The sequence below is a fragment of the Brienomyrus brachyistius genome, chromosome 11 (assembly GCF_023856365.1).
Source record: "Brienomyrus brachyistius isolate T26 chromosome 11, BBRACH_0.4, whole genome shotgun sequence".
Taxonomy (NCBI): Eukaryota; Metazoa; Chordata; class Actinopteri; order Osteoglossiformes; family Mormyridae; genus Brienomyrus; species Brienomyrus brachyistius.
In genome coordinates, this window is record NC_064543.1 from 6648706 (window position 1) to 6661406 (window position 12701).

General features: G+C 46.6%; 1 protein-coding gene across 1 annotated transcript in view; it reads left to right on the forward strand.

Moving 5' to 3' along the window:
• Nucleotides 1–28: 28 nt before the first annotated feature.
• The window catches only part of LOC125704141 (cell migration-inducing and hyaluronan-binding protein-like), a 57559-nt gene continuing 44886 nt past the window's right edge, over nt 29–12701 (forward strand). The window contains exons 1-2 of the mRNA XM_048969478.1: nt 29–187; nt 824–967. The gene's annotated coding sequence lies outside the window, so the exon portion shown is untranslated. The remainder of the gene's footprint in view (nt 188–823; nt 968–12701) is intronic.

A 12701-nucleotide genomic window follows, 5' to 3' on the forward strand; every position in this document is an offset into this window, starting at 1 on the left:
CAGCTCTTGTAAACAGAGCCACCCGAGCCAGACCGGCAGCGAAGGTACGTATAAATAAGCGCGCCTACTCCCTGCTCCATCAGAGCCGCCACATGAGCGCTGCTTCCCCGGCATCTCAGCCCGGTATTCAGTCGCATGGGACTGTCACTTCTCGGGGAGAGCCGACCAGGGTTTCGTAACATTACAGGTTGGTGAGATCGCATACTTGTCCGTCGCCTTGTGGATTCTTAAGCGACTCGGGACTTACTCCTGCAAAGATGCTTCTTGGTACGGTTCTGTTTTAAAGCCAGGTGCATAAAAAAGGGGGATACTGTTTGGTTACGGCTTTCCTCCCGCTGTGTAATGGGAGTTCTGTGGGCTTCGTAAGAATAACAGATCCTTCTAAATCTGTACGAGAGGCGCACGCGTGAGGTCATCAATTATATTCCTGTCTGGATTTTTGCGCTCATTTAAATATGTTATTTGAATTAAAAAAAAACAATTAGACTGTTCTCACAAATACACCACGTTTGTCTAGTTTACAACAGGTGACATTACACGGAACTACAAGTTAATAGTTGTGCAAAGCATTGCTACGGGCATAGTTTTAAACCACAAGAATCATACGTGTAAGTTTACCGGTTTACCTTAACGCAGTTAAATGAATGGAGCAATCTAATGCCCGGTATGGTAATGCGTAAGGTGATGTGACAGTTCACGGGAGCGCGCTGGCTTCCTGGCTGTCAACGTGGACGGCTTCAGAGCTGCAAATAGAGCTGATGGAAATGTGTGTGTCTTCACAATAAAACAGGAGTTATTTAATTTTATGTTTTTTTTTTCCCAGTGGTAGTTTGCAAAGCCGCTACCTATCCGCGAACCGCTTAAATGGTATAAAAGAAGCGACGCAGAACTGCGCGGGGGCCAGCAATCCGCCGAACTGCCACCCGCAATAAAACATACGGACACACAGTTTCCTGTCTCCTATCAGGTCTGTATATTATTTCCTTGCTGTTGTGATTCGTTTCATATTTCGCTATGGAATTACATTAGACTTTGTTCTAAACAGAGGAAGCGTAAAATGACCCACACCAGCGCTGCTGTTCTGTGGATATTAAGAATCTGTGTAGGAAATAACACCGGCGGAATCCGATCCTTTTAAGATGTACTGTCTTTCACGATGTTTCAGCAGAAAGAAATTGTTCTGGATATAAGATGAAAATAATAATAAAAAAAAACAAGCAGAAAATAAAATGTGAACTATATACTGCTTGCATGGTAGCAGACTGAAGCAGCTTTGGTAAGGCGTGACACTGGGTAGACGATTGTAAAAGAGATCCATTTTTCCTTTTTGAATTTGATAAGGTGGATTTAGTGAAGAAATATACCTTTTTAATGGAAATTGCTACCTGAACCTTATGCCTTTTAGATTTTCCTTTATAGCGCCGTGGAACGGGACAATTTTTGGCATAGGGTTTGAAGAGGTGCCTTTGAACAAACGTGTCAAATGAGAAAAAAAACTTTCAGTATCACATAAAAAATTATACCGTGAGAATGCTGGTGATTGTTGCAGGTTGGAATTGAAAGAGCTGATTTTCGCGGCTGAATCTAAAAAAAATACTTCTTGTTATCGATGGGCAGCTTAAGCAGTTAACGCAGAGACGCTGGTGTCCCGACGTAACTGCATTTTAGGGTGACCATGGACAGCTCCCATTCGGCCGTGTTTTTTTCCTAACCAATGTTATTAAGAAGGTGTTTTGTTAATCAGACGATGGTTATTTGAAGGTTGTTAAGTTCTTCGCTTACACCTGAGCACCGAAAATCACGAAGTTTCAAAGAGCAGTCTAGTCCTGGCTTTATTAAGGGTTAAATTCTATCAGATGCATACTCTTTAATTTGTCACATTTGGACATTTCCCCTGAATCAGTGAGAGTCAAACTTCAAACAAAAGGTTTCCTATTCATTAAGTGATTCTCCTGAAGGGATTCTCTTTTGAAGTGATTTCTGTCTGTCTTTTTTTGGTGAATAGTCCTTTGGGCTTTTGAACATTCTGTGAATGCCAAATTCTCCAAACTTATTTAAACGTTTAAAGTTTCTTTTTTTTAAAAAAAAAAAAAAAGAAAACACAAGTACTATTTTTCCCCATCAAATTAGAAGCTTAATGTTATCCATCTATCTATCTATCTATCTATCTATCATCCATCCATCCATCCATCTGTTATGGTCAGGGTGTTGTGGGGTTTTGTAGCTTACAGCAGGTAACAGAAGGCGTACGGCTGGCATACTTCCAGTACGGGATACCGGTCCATCACAGGGCACACAGGGCTAGCTAGAGACTCCAATTAGCTCAACTGCATGTCTTTGGACTGCAAGAGGAAATCACCGTACACGGGGAAATCCCATATGCAAACGCACAGCCCTGCAGGTGTGAGGCAACAGAGCTCATCACTGAGCTAACCATACCAGTCCAGCTTCGCTTCATAAGAAAGTAAAGACAAGCCATGTAGCTCACTGGTTTGTTTACTGGTGGTCTTTGCCGCAATGATCAAGTCTTCCATCAGAAGGTCACGAGGTTCACTCAGTATTTCCCATCTTGCAGTTTTTGGGCTGGGCTGGGCTGATCTGTTGGCTACAGCAGTAACAGCTTTCAGCAGACTGAGCTACACTGGCTGGCCTTCAAAGCTCCGAGCACAGTGTATCACCAGCTCAGTGATGCAGCATGCAATCAGCTCGATAGCTTAGCATGCAATCAGCTTGATAGCTTAGCATGCAATCAGCTCGATACCTTAGCATGCAATCAGCTCGATAGCTTAGCATGCTATCAGCTCACCTATACAGCATCTTATCAGCTTAGTCATGCAGCATGCTATCAGCTGGAAAGCTGACCAGCCTGACATGTTTATATCAAGCATATTGTGCCAGCATAACATCAGTGGTAGTGAACATCACAGCAGGGAAATCTGTAAAAATTCACCCATCTGTCACATTTAGTTTCCCCTCTATTGTTTCGGTAGCTGGACAGTCATTGTTGATATTCTCTTCCATGCAGCTGTCTGGTCAAAACGTCTCTGGGGGGTTTCTAACACAAGCCTCAGGAAATTCACAATTACATTGTTCATAAAATAATGGACTAGAACAGTTCTGATCCATCACCTTCTCAGCCAATTAGAGGTACGGTGTTGTGGTGCTTATCCTGACACCCAGGCTGTAAAGGTCACGGTCCAGCTTCAGCTCGGTACCAGTTCACTCACTCGCGCCTTTTAGTCATCATCTTGTCTTTGGAGCACCAGAGGAACGCAGAGACTCAGTAAGGAACCCGTCACTCCATACTCACCCAGCTTGGGGCCAGATTCCAAACCCTAGACCCTGTGCTTCGGGTTTCCTGCGCTGCTCTCAGTGCTAAATTACCGATGCGTCTGTCTTTCTGTGAAGGTTCGCCCTCTCTGAACCTGACAGGTGTCTTTCTTCTCATTTCTTATACAATCCATTGAGTCTCTCACAAAATAATGTGAGAGCTTGACACTAGAGGAGTAGAGAGAGGACAATAGCATTTCTAATGGAAATTTTTTAATGTAGGAATAAAGCCAGATAAGTCTGCCTTCTCCCACTGATTGCTTTCTGCGCCCAGTAAAAGACTTCCCTTCTGGGCAAAGTCCAAAGGTGTCGAGGTCAAACTCATTTTGTTTTCCTATTTCCATCTGTGCTCTTCAGCGGAACCTCTAAGGGATGTGGTACAGTCCGCGGCCAGTGTGAGCCGCCCTAATTTTCACCAACACCTGGAAAGGTTGCGTCCCCTGCCTGTACCCCCTGAATGGAGCGGCCGCTCCATCCTGCCTTGGCACGCCGTCCGGGTAGAACCCCCACTGAGCTCCAGGCCCCAGATCCTCATCACCAACCACTCCAGCTACATAACCACCTGCTCTGGAGCTCCACTCTATGGAAGCAACCAAATGCAGCATTTGACAAAAAAAAATAGGTATAGGTTGGAGATGCTGTCGACTGATGTCGACAGGTTTTTCATCTGGAAGCTTCTAAAACATTCCCTCCCTTTGAGCTGATGTTGTCAATGTAAATGGACGAGGCTCTAATTACCTGCGGTGCTTGTAAATATTTAGTAACACAAATTAGCACAATTAGGCAGGTGCAGATGGGAATGTGTGGAGGATCTCGCCTCAGCGTGGGGCTTGGTGCTTGTTCACAGGCTGTCTGCCCCGGTGATGTTAATAAAGTGTGATGGTTTGCTGTCCCTTTTTGTTCATGCAGCCACTCGCTTAGCCTCGCGAGGGGGAAGAGCCGCAAACTAGCCGGATAATTGGCTCGAGCAAGAAGAAAAAAAAAAACAGCAGCTTTGTTTGTCTTTTCTGCATAATAATACTTCAGCTTGCAAACACTGTATTTTACCATTTCCCTCTGGGGGCTTTGTCCAGATTCACAAAACTGCTGCTAAATTAATTGCAACTAATATGTATATTAGAAGGGGCGGCATGGTGGTGCAGTGGTTAGCACTGTTGCCTCACACCTCTGTGGCCCGGGTTTGAGTCTCCGCCTGGGTCACATGTGTGTGGAGTTTGCATGTTCTCCCCATGTCGTCGTGGGGTTTCCTCTGGGTACTCCGTTTTCCCCCCACAGTCCAAAAACATGCTGAGGCTAATTGGAGTTACTAAATTGCCCGTAGGTGTGCCTGTGTGAGTGAATGGTGTGTGAGTGTACCCTGCAATGGGCACCCCCCCCCCCCCCCCCGTCCTGGGTTGTTCCCTGCCTCGTGCGCATTGCTTCCGGGATAGGTTCCGGACCCCCCGCGACCCAGTAGGATAAGCGGTTTGGAAAATGGTTGGATGGATGGATGTATATTAGAGTGATGCAGATAAATCCATATTTTGAACATTGGAATAAACATGTATCGTTAACATTTGTAAAATTTTTAGTTTAAGCAAAATAAAAAAAAAAAAAAACTTATATACATTAAATATGAATGTGTGTCACATTAGGATGGAACAGATGTGCTCTAAAGCACCCCAGGGTGGAAATGCTGCTCATTACTATTAAGATTGTTTGGGAAAGGCAGGTGCCTCTGAGGTCACAGAATGATGACGTCACCTTCTGGAATGTAGGAGGACCTGCGCCCGCTGTTCGGAGGGCCGCTCCTTGCAGTGGTGCACTGTGGGAGTTGTAGTTTTCCTTGTACGTGAAATGCTATTTTGGCCACCTCATTCTCTAGCTTAAAATGTGTTATTTCTACACCAGAGGTGTAGTGGCGTATGCCCGCCTGAAAATTCTCAGAAATGCATATCAGTCACAGGAAGAGTGCATATACACTATTATATACGGTATAATAGTATAACCACCCACCTATCGTTGCAATGCTGGAAGAATAGAGAATGGAAATCAAGCCAGTTTTAGCATCAAAGCCCATATCGCTGTAGAAGCTGTTTTGTTTCCTCCTGTGTGGATTTATGAGCTTTTCGTCATCTGAATGCTTAAAGACTCGCTGACACAGAATGTCAAAATGGGGAATGTTTATTTTCATGCGGACGTCCAGCTGACCTTGTGATGCTTTCTAATGGCGTTATGTCACTGTGACAGACGGGCAGAGCTGTGCGAGTATCGTGCACCTGGAGTTTTAGCTTGCAGGTGCAGCGCACATAACTGCTCGTGTCCGTCAAACTGCTGGAACTCTTTAACACCCTTTCACAAGCTCAGCTGGAGGGTAACAAGCCAGCACATGCCTCATGTTCCAGAACAGTCCGCTGGTATTAAAAGGCCCCATTCCAGGTGGCAGTGCCGCCTTCCCCTTTTCTTCCCTGCTTCAGATCGGTTTCATTTCAAGTGTCTGGATTTCTTCCCTTCCCTGTGAGACCCAGGAACCGAGACAGAGCAGCTAATGTGCAGCTGTGCGCTGGGAGATGCCGGTGTGTTTGCCGGTCGGTGTAAGGCTGAGGGACATACACAGGAGTGTGTGTGTGTGTATGTTTGGGTGTGTCGATGCCATGGCAGATGTCCATCGCGACACACTCGTGTGCTTTGTGAATGAACGTCGAGACTGTGACCTTTGACCTCTCTGTGGCTGTCCATTGGTCGAGCTTTGGGGCACCATTGCTGCCTCATTCCCTCTGTGGGTCACGGTGCTGTGAGCTGAAATCCGTCCACCTGCACAGCTGACCTGCCCGCTTCTTCAGGTGTGCATTGCTGTACGGAACACGCCCTCCCATGCGCACGTGCATTCTTACGCCCGTGTAGGACGCACCTGCTCTTACATGCATGTTCACGTGCTGCCCTTGTCCTACCCCATACCTGCACACACTTCTCGCATGCTTGGTCACGCCGTACACGCGCCCTTCTGCACGCACAGGCTGCTCTCTGCTCCCCTTGGATTAGTTTAGAATCAGGCGTTTCTCTGAGTTATTGAATGAGATGGCTGCTCTTATTTCTGTGGTTTGTGTTTACTGTCCCTGCGTCAGAACAGACCGTGATACGCGTCCCTGGTTTGATAGAGAGGTTCAGGTCTATTGTTACTGTGGACAGATGTCGTGTGTGTGTGTGTGTGTGTGTGTGTGTGTGTGTGTGTGTGTGTGTGTGTGTGTGTGTGTGTGTGTGTGTGTGTGTGTGTGCGAGAGGGTATTCCTTACCTTATGTCCCCACAACGCGATGCCTGTTTTTTTTTCCCTTAAAGGGACCACTTTCCTGGTCCCCATAAGGGAAAACTCAGTTTAATAAAAATCTGTAGCTGCAATGAAAAAACTAGAAATGCAAAAATACTTGTATTTTGTTTGGTTACTTATGGCTATGGCTAGGGCTGGGTGGGGGTTAAGGTCGTCATAGTTAACGTTAGCATTTTTCCCATAGAAATGATTGAGCGGTCCCCATAAGGATATGTTTACCCGACATGTGCACATGTGGTCCTGTGTGTGCGTGTATGTATGTGTATATATAGTATCATTTTTCTTTTGAGATGCCATGGTTGTAGTTTGGCGAATGTCAAAGGGCTCAGATCTAGGGCTTGTTCAGAAGCTTTCATCAGCCTTTGTTATTCTTTTGATCAGGCGCGTATATGAGGGTGAGTGTGTGTGTGTGTGTTGGGGAGGGGGGTGCAAAGTGCTATACCCAGAATGATTTGCAGTAAAACCTGCCGTCAGGTTACCCCGGCATCCTGGAGTTAGTTAGCGAGAACGTGTGTCAGACCTCCTGCTTCTCGTTACTGACACCGTCCAGTCCTTCAGTCTCGAGGAGTCATCGTTTCTGGGTCATTTACTCCTGGGACTTACTCTCTGTTATGCTGTCCGTGTAGAATGTGGTAAAAAAAAAAGTCAAACCTAGGGCTGTAGGTATGAAGTGAGGTTCCATTTTTACCCAATCAGATTATGCCTGTGATCTGTCCAGTCCCTGTCCGCCTTTGCTAACCCAGTTCGGGATGCGACCATCTCTCTCATTTATAAGCTAAGCAGATAACTTCGTTCAATTAAGCAATTTCATATCATTCGGTAAGGAGTACTGCCAAGTAACTCATTATGCAAATTTAACAGCCCATAAGAGTATTTTAATCATATTCTGGTGGCGGTTATCTTACATTTACCTTCATAAAAAAATCAGCCTTGATGTGTTTCAACTAAATTAGTTAAAGAACACATGTTGGTTGAGAAGATAATCGTCCTGATTTTTAATCTGTAGCAGTAAAATAAAATCAACTGGATGCCAGAGTTTTTGTTTTTGCATCTGTTTTCAGTGGCATGTGCCCAAAGCTGGGAGATTAGATTTTTTTTTTTATTCTCACTTTTATTGAACTGTTTTTGCAGTCAGTGCCACATTTCTAAGGTTTAATATCAGTCGGCCATTTGTAGGAAGTGCCCTGTGTGGAGATGCCATGTTTCTGCCAGAACACCTCAAAGCCGCTAATAGCTTTTCATAACATTACGCATCTCTGGACTGCTGGGTCAAACATTCCCTCTATTAAACACTGTGCTGTCCCCTGCCGCCCCCACCCTTCCCAAATCATGACTGGCGTGTGAATCATTGCAGATGAAGTCTCCAGTAAGCAGATGACCTGACCCGGACTCGGGTGCGATCCCTGGACGATACGCTGGGCAGACATGAGTAGGCGGGCACTTCCATTTCTTGGGCAATGCTAAAAGGCTTTATTTTTTTAAACTACACTTTGTTTATGGCTTTCATTGGAGAACTAGAATTCAGGCACCAGGGACTCTGGCAAACCCTGGAAGGTTTTTAAAAATACCAACAAAGTACAGAAGGCTGGAAAATTCCAGAAGGGAATGGAGATTTCCAGGCCCGAGTACTAAGATTAGACTAGACTAGATTCATTTCGGAGCCGTGCTCATGAATACAAAGCCTTGTGATTTTAGTTCATTTAAAGTTCTCCGCAAGGTGTGTTAGCGAAAGGAAGCGTTCGCGGGATCATGTGTTAATGTAACGCTGTGCGACGTGTCCGTAATGACGATGGTGAGATTGTGTTTACCTGCAGCATAGAGATGTTAGATCTCACCTCTACAGGCCGGCCGGCTTTTCCAGGAGCCGACTCGCATGTCAGGGGGATGCTGCTTGTCTTTTTTTGCAAAAAAATAAAAAATAAAGCCATTAAAAGCAGATTTGAAATGAGCCTAATGAGACAATGACCTGGAAAGATTGTGACTGTAAAAGAGGCTTTGACAGCGGGGGGGGGGGGGTTAAAGCCAGACTGTCCCCACGCCGTTGCCTGGCAGACAGACCTCGTGGCGACGACGTGCAGGCAGGACTCGCCCAATCACAGTCAGCCGCTTTATTGTGCAACAGTGCCTTTGGCTCGCCCATCTGCGCCCGCTTTGGGCATTAACCTTGGCAAACGTCTCTCTTTGGGAAGATGAGTGGCGCGGGAGTCTGCGGGCACCTGTGGGTCTGCAGGAGGTCCCAGAATAGGCCTGTATTGTTCCCTGCAGACAAAAGACTAGCAATCTTTTTCCATTTTATGCCTTCAGTAAATACATTAATAGTGGCAGGCCTGTAAATCCACGCAAAATATAATAATCAATTTTCTAATCTGATTTTCACATCCTTTAAAACCATTAAAAAGCTATTGAAAGGAATAATACACTTATTTTTTTCTCCCTTAACTTGGCCAACATGCTAATTCCTGGATCTCTGAAGGGTGTTCTCAGTTCATTTGTCTGTCCGGCATCACAATGCATCACGTCGCTCAAGATTAACTCGGCTGGTAATTGTGAGCTTGTCCATTATGGTCGGAGGAATAACCACCGCTGTGGGGGGTGCTTTGTGGGTGGCCGACGGGCTGGGGGGAGGTGGGGGGGGGGGGGGCAGAGGGGGCCGGAGACGTGGCGCATATTAAATCATCCAGCAATGTGCTGAAATCTTCCATTAAGCTGCGCTCTCCTGGCAAGTCGGTGATAATTAGCTTAGATGTTCTTGCAGACGCTTGCTGTGAATATCACACGCTTCCTTTTGTGTGGGGTGAGTCACTGGCGCGGTGACTCAGAAGTTTGCTGCTGGGTCACGGCTTGTGGGAGTTCAGGTTTCTCGTTTCCTACCGGCAAACAAATGGCCCCAGACAGGTGAAGAAGCTCCTCCCACTGCCTGACCAATCCGCTACTCCGCAGCAAGCTGACAGCAATCAGCCGGCGTGTTTTGCTGTGTGACCGGTGACTGACAGGTGTTTGCTGAGAATGTGTCTATGACGTTGATGACAGAATAATTTCTCAGCACTTTTTTTTTTTACAATCGACATTCATCCATCCATCCATCCATCCATCCATCCATCCATCCATCCATCCATCCATCCATCCATCCATCCATCCTTTTTCTGATTCCACTCAAATGGTGTGAGTGCCCTGTTTTGAGCTGACACCCCATCTTGGGTAATTCCTTGCATTCAACATCCAAGTTTTTTGAGAATAGTCCTGAATTCATACATCTTGTGACGGTCAAAGTAAAATCCCCACAAAGTCATGTGTCAAGCCAAGGTTAAGAGCCGTCCTCAAGGGCCTGACAGACGATGCCAGGCTCGAACCAGCAATGACAGGTACAGACACTTAGCCCACTAAGTCACATAGTGTAAGTGATTCTTGGTGTTCTGTTGGGTTGGCATGTCCAGCTACACTTTTAATTAATGACCAATGAACTCTGTCTACTGGTGGCTACATGTAGGTGGAGTACCCGGCAACAAGTTGCTGGTGAATGACCAATCAGCTCCGGGAATGTGAAAAAGGCTGTTGGTGAGCAGCCAATCAGACCCGAGACAGTGAAACAGGCTGTTGGTGAGCAGCCAATCAGCACCAAGACAGTGAAACAGGCTGTTGGTGAGCAGCCAATCAGCACCGAGACAGTGAAATTTGCCCAAGTATAAGGTGTCCATGCTTTTTTGCCTTTTTATTTTCTTCCTCCCGATCCTGTTCGGATGGTCATGCACATATCTTGCTTTTATCACGTCGTTTCATCCAGAATGTGTCCTCATAATTCCCCCTCTGCCGAGCCAAAAAGGTTCCTCGGCAGACCGTGAAAGTGGCGTAGAAATCATGTGGCGAATGTGTTTCGGGGTTATGGCGTGAACAGGGATAGAATTCCCCTTTTATTGGAGCTGGAATCTGCTTTCTGGGGACTGCAGTTTGCATATTTTTAGCATTGCACAAATTGCAAATTATAACACGCTGTTTGATGATCTGAAAACATTTAACACTTGCGTTATGACAATATAATGTGACTGAAATCACAAGTCTTGAGTAATACGGAGGTCTCTTATTGGGCTTCTTCAGATACATTATCACGCCTGTAATCATGACAGTCCCTCACACCAGTCCTGACTTAAGATAAACAAGGACACACCATACGTAGTTTTAAATTTTGGTACATGCAAACATTTTTATTAATTCACAAGCAGTAACGGTGGGAGATGTCTTACTCGTCATGTCGGCTGTTGTCTGTCTGTGTGTGTGCTGGTCACCGTGGCTGACTGGTTTCCAGAAGAGTGGCTGTTGATTCTGGAAGTTATTTGCCCAAATTCCAGGCCTTAGCGCCTGTCGGTGTTCATCCCACTGTTTCCCGTCCAGCGGTTAGCTTGGCCATAAATGCAATCAGAGCAGTGCCAGCCGCACCGGCGATGGCCTGGGACAGAGATGTGTTTTTGTCTCTGAGGTGAGCCAAGGTCGGCGAGATTGGGAGCGCGGTCTCGGCCTGTTTTTCCATGCGGATTCCCTCCGCCGGCGCAGTGCCCTGGAATGCCACAGCCGGCCCGGCGCTTCTTCAGTCTTGCTGGTCTGCTTCTCATTTTCACTTGGATAAATGGATCCCCCCCCCCCCCCCCCCCCCCGCCTCTGCAGGCTGCCAGCATTGGTTCCTTGGAATGCGACTGCAGAAAAGTGGAATGGGACAAAGGAAATCTGCGGGTCCGGTCGGAGGTTTTCCGTTGCCGCTCTTCAGAGCACGCCATCCCATAATCACCTCTGAGTGCTGCAGTACCTGTTGCCTTGGAATGGCGGCCGAGTGCTTGGCTTCAGCATCCGGATCTGCCGGAATAAATGCAGGCATCACGTTCAGGAAACTGGAAATACCTGATGAATATTTTTTAACGGTATTACACTGTCAATATTTTGTCGACATGCAAGCCCTCAACTGCCGATAGAAATGGCTTCAGCCTTTCCCCTTTCTGTTGGGCCAGCTGGGCCAGAGACCCAAGGCTCGCGATTTGGTCAGATTTGGTATGGTGGTCTGCCTGGGCTCTGGGCCACTGCCATCCATCTAGTCGGATTCCAGATACTACGGGACAGCAGAACCATGGACGGTGTGGTCTCTTGAGCCTGGTGTGGGGACTTTATGGTCAAACCATCCACCTTGGTATGTACACATCATGTACTGGTGCGACCTGGTGCCTGTTTGTGTCCCTGAGAGTCACTCTGTCACTCATTTTGCTCATCTGGCTTTTGTTCACCAACTGCCTGCCAATCCAGGCCAGTCGGGCGGCCGGTCTTATTACAGGCCGAGGTGGGGCTCTGCCAGGAGGCGTGGGGGTTTTTCTGGAAAAATCTCAGAGCAGAGAAGTCTTCCAGGGACAACTGAGCAAGGGGGTGTGGGAGATGACATTCTGATGACATACGGTATTAAGGGCGGAAGCTTGTCATGCTGTGTGGAGCATCACACACAACAGTTAGCCGATTTAATGAGCAAGAAATGAACCGCATGCAGCTAAAAGGTATTCTAATGCATTCATGGGAAAAAGAGCATCCTTTAAATGAATAAAAAGCCTAATTCCTGCGTGCCCACCGAGATGGAGTTTGTGTCATTAGACTCGCTAATTTACGCGTGAGTGAGACTGCGCAGGAGGAGAAGGAGTAACAGCATCACATGCATGTGCATGCAGCAGAGAGGCAGTGCGATCAGCCTCAGCTAGAGGAATTGTGGGAGGCATCTCTGCCCAGTGCGGAGAACGGCCTTATGGGAGTCGCTCGGAGTGAGCGGCCTTCCGGCATGACGCGGTTTGTAGCTGGGTGTTTCACTGCGAAACTTTTCCACAAAAACATTGTTGACAGAGAACTGCAGCTGCTTGTCCCAGAAAGCCCAGTGACCCATGTGCTGTCTGTGTTTGGATCAGCAGACTTTGGTCAAACTTGTGCGGAAACTTGTGCTTGGTTTTACTGTGTTCTTTCTTTTTCTTTCTTTCTTTCTTTCTTTCTTTCTTTCTTTCTTTCTTTCTTTCTTTCTTTCTTTCTTTCTTTCTTTTTCTTTCTTTTTCT